The following is a 4,284-nucleotide window of genomic DNA, read 5'->3' on the forward strand; positions in this document are numbered from 1 at the left end:
TTCATAAAGTGCACTGAAAAAAAGGGACTGGCCATCTCTTGGATTTATGTAAGCATCTTGCATGTATTTAACACAATTACCTCATGTTTTAAAGATAAATGTAACTATATAGTGTAAAAACTACATGATATGCAGAAAGGGTGTATTAAATTGTTCATATCATGTTCAGGTGAAGTAAGTCAATAAGATAGCAACGTTAAATCTCGTGAAACCACGCGTGATTTCATCTCGCGGGCTTTGGATCGTGGTTCAAAAAAGGCATCCATCTCAGTCAAGTCGAGCAGCCAACTCTACGTTTTTGGTATGTCTTGATTTTTTGAATTAATATTTACCATATTTCAGCCAAATGTAGTTAAACGTCTAGAGTGTCGCCATGTAACATGCTAAAAAAGAGCCATTAGCTTATTTGCTGTTTTATCTGTTGTCAAAGAATTGGCGCTTTTTCATTTGAATTTGTCTTTGGCACAAGAGCCGTAATATCACATTAAACCTAATTATGAGGCACTCATAACATAATTTGGTTTTCTGTGTGAATAGATTTGCCAACTGACTCTTCAGTTACATTGTGTATTTACTGCACCGTGGTGTTAGTGAGATTTTGGACATTGAACAGCTTTAGCTAATATCATTAGCGGCATTATGCTAGCTTACATCCCTACCCCTCCTGCCCTCACCTGCTGTCCTTTTCTTTTTGTTTTTTTTGCTGCACATTGAGAGACCACATCTATTCTGCATTTCACCAGGAGTCAGCTGATGGATTGTGGGTTCAAGGTGTTATGGTAAGAAAGTATATTCTATTTTCGCTTAAGGTTTCTGTAACTTAATTATAATAGGTTTTGTATAATTATTAGGTGCATGCATACACAAATAGACCACCCTATTAAAACAACTGAGAAATCCAAAATCTGCCATAGGTTTAACTTATACCTGTATGTATTGTCAGAAAGGTGATTACTGGACTCACATTAATGCACACTTGAACTAAAATGAGGTTGTAACTTGTGGGTTCTTGGGTTGCAAATCAGAAACAAACATCTTTGGATTTTTTTAATCCCATAAGATCTGGAAACACAGTTTTTATTCAACAAAACATTACTGATTAACCAAGCACAGTGCCTGCTGTTATTTCAAAATTTCAAAATGTTATTTCAGATAAAATGCAGCATTCCAGTGCATCCCAACCATGCCTTTACAGTCAAGGTTTCTGACGGAGCTGAGTTTCTCTCTGACAGTCTGCTGAAAGTGTTTGCAAAGTGATCGGGGGAACAGTGCACAAAGCTAAAGGATGTAGCTGCCATGATGACAGTAAGAACTTTAAAATTCTTTAACTACAAAGTGTATATGTATTGCATTAGGTCAGTAAAAGATTTTTATGCTGCATCCATTGAAACAGTCAACTATTACCTGTGAGTACTGATTCCACTGAAAGGATGCCATTCTTTTTTGTCATGCATTTACTGGCCCACTGAGAAAAAATTATCTTTTTTTAAAAATATATGTTCTGGAAACTATATATCCATAAAGTTGATGTCAAACAGGAATTTTTGATATTGCTTTGTAGATGCTGGTGTTGCATGTTGACTGGTTTAAAAAGTCAAGTTTTTGTCTGGGATCATTTTCTTCTGTGCTACTGAAAAGTTCACAAATCTCTGTTTTCTTTGTTATAATACTTTAGGATGACATTAATGCTCAAAGGGAGTCTCATCAAAGTGCTCCGCATCTGTGTGAAAGACAATTGCAACATCTTGGTGCAGGAGTTCATGGTGAGTGTTTTATGAGTAGATTGTGGCTTTGCAACATTTAAAAATGCATTTAGTTATCCACTTGATCCTCATTGGACTGGTTAGGACCAGTAGTCCTCTTTAATAATTTGAAGTTCACATGAGGCCTAGTAGTGAACTCGGCCGCCGGCCCTTGAGGCCCCACCCCTACCCCTGTATTAGGGGTCACATCAGTGTGAAAAAACTTTAAATTTGTCATTCTAGTGAACAAAGAAAAATCCCCCCAATATTTACATTAGCTTTTGTTTGGAAAAAAAAAAAAAAAAGACCAACTGACCAACAGCTAACCAAATTGTGGGGCTGAAAGTCTAAATTCTAACATCTTCTGAGTGACATAACCTGGATTTCTGATGGGCCGGTGTCTTTCTAACAAAAACTAATGTAAAGCATTTGAAATTATTATGTTTTTCACTCTCTCTTAGAAACTCTGTTAGACCATGAATGGCAGCATGGCAGGCAACTCTTTGGCTATAGCTATTTACTATGGTTTAAATTACTCTAACATTAGAACTGGTAGATTCAAAAGAGATGAGTTTAAAAGGGAATCTTAAAAAAATGTTTTGTGTTTAACCAGGACTTGACTGAGGCCACTGCACAGATTGAGAAAACCACAATGAACATCTGTCTCCAGAGATGCGCCAGGCAATGACTTTTCTGATGTTGGCATCATCATCGAGGGTATAGTAGTTCTTCAAGATCTGGATAACGTGACCTTTGCAGTAGCCATGCTGTTTGGACCTTTTTTATTCCTTCAATATGAGTTACCCATCACAGCTCTGCTACACTTTTGAGGTGATTCAATGGGTGGTAATGGAGTTGGATGCAACTCAGCTCTCAAGAAAAGCTCACAACTAAGACAAAACTGCTCCTGCAAGGAAAGCTCACTGTTATGCATGCAAGGTGATCAGCTCTAGGTGAGAGGACATTTAAATCTCACACTTGTTCTGCTGCATTTTTGAAGCTCAATTCCAGGAGCAGATCGCAGGGTTCATTTTTATATACTCTGCAACTGCCATGAGGACAAGCTGTTTTTGTTGTTGTTGTTTGTTTTTCCTTTTGCTCTGTACAAGTTCTCTGTTTGTCTGTTTGGCAGCATTTTTCAATTTCTGTTTGTATTTTTTCTTTTTTTTTACTAGTGAAGAGATGTAGCGTGAACAGTTATACAGTCTAAATATCCCATATGGGTCGTGTGAAATGGTATTTTCAGTTTCATTCAGTTGAAGTAAAGAACGTTGAATATTTCTAAGTATGCTGTTTTGAACCAAGATGTCACAGTATGATCAGTGCTGTAATTTTTGACAGTCACTGTATCAATGTTATTTTTGCGTCTCTTGAATAAAGTTTTTGACCTGCAAGTGCTAATTTCTTTAGTTATTGGGGTAAAATGGGTAATGTTAATAGGAAGGTGTTTGCCAATTCAGTAACCTAATTTAATGTTAATGGAAACTAACATTTCCTCAAATTGTTTAGTTATAATTGTTGTTTAACTGAATCTTGACGTCAGAGGCCTTAAATAGAATGTTTTGTATTGTCCTGTAACATTTTTCAAAAGAAACAGTCTAATTTCTTTGCTGTGATTGATTCCAGAGAACACGGAAGAACTGACATTATTTAACTGTTGATTTATATAGATTCAGTGGAGGAGTAATGTCAGTTTAATTCTTTACCTACTGTCAATGCAGTGAAATTAGACATTTTGTTTTGAAAGGTTACTGGTGGATGCCAGCAACCATCTTGGAAGAGAACAATACAATCTGTTATAAGGCCTCCATTTGAAAATTGTGTATTTGATACTAGAATATAATAGCAAAATGTAATTTGAAGATAACATGTAGTATTTAAGTGACCAAGTAGTATTGGGTAAAAGTTATTGAATGGTGTTGGGATAAAGTGAAAAAATTGTGAAGGATTAAAATATTCCAAGAGCTCAAATTACTTCATCAAAACATGTTTAAGTCACATTTTATCAACACAAATTGCACAGGTTTATTGAACATGAATAAATTGTGTTAATTTAACTCAATTGTTTAAGTTGCTGCCAAAGCAAAACATCTGTGTGCAACAAATGTCCACCATTGAATTAAGTAAATCCAACAACATATTTTTTTCAGTGTGTTGCCTGTTAACAACTGGTTCATGTGTACAATGTTGTTTGTTGCAATATTATTTTAAACTAAGACTTTTATTCATTAATTACACAAAAAGAGAAGGGTGTTTAGGCATCCCCATTAATATACACTCAGTAATGTCAATAATAATGTGATTACTCAGTGAAAACATGTTTTTAGAAATATTTGCAAATTACTTAAAACCGAATTCATAAAATGTGCCTGAGGCTGTGCCACTTAACATTTTGGTCAGGTCCATCCTGTTGCTGTGTTTATCTGCCTACCTTTAACTGCGGTAAACAGAATAAAATGTTTTGAAAGACACAAATCTTTGCATATAAGAACCCACATTTAGCAGTGCATGTCAAGATAAAAACCAAGCCTCACGTCTGCGT

General features: G+C 35.6%; 1 long non-coding RNA gene across 1 annotated transcript; it reads left to right on the forward strand.

Moving 5' to 3' along the window:
* Positions 1-369: 369 nt before the first annotated feature.
* LOC146666173 (uncharacterized) lies at positions 370-3,880 on the forward strand. Its single transcript, XR_014912748.1, has 4 exons — positions 370-779; positions 1,153-1,305; positions 1,676-1,763; positions 2,356-3,880. It is a non-coding gene; the product is annotated as an uncharacterized LOC146666173 (long non-coding RNA).
* The last annotated feature ends 404 nt before the right edge of the window (positions 3,881-4,284 follow it).

Source organism: Rhamphochromis longiceps, linkage group LG7 (genome assembly GCF_057381845.1).
Source record: "Rhamphochromis longiceps isolate RC_006_pf linkage group LG7, R_longiceps_female_GT1.1, whole genome shotgun sequence".
Lineage (NCBI taxonomy): Eukaryota > Metazoa > Chordata > Actinopteri > Cichliformes > Cichlidae > Rhamphochromis > Rhamphochromis longiceps.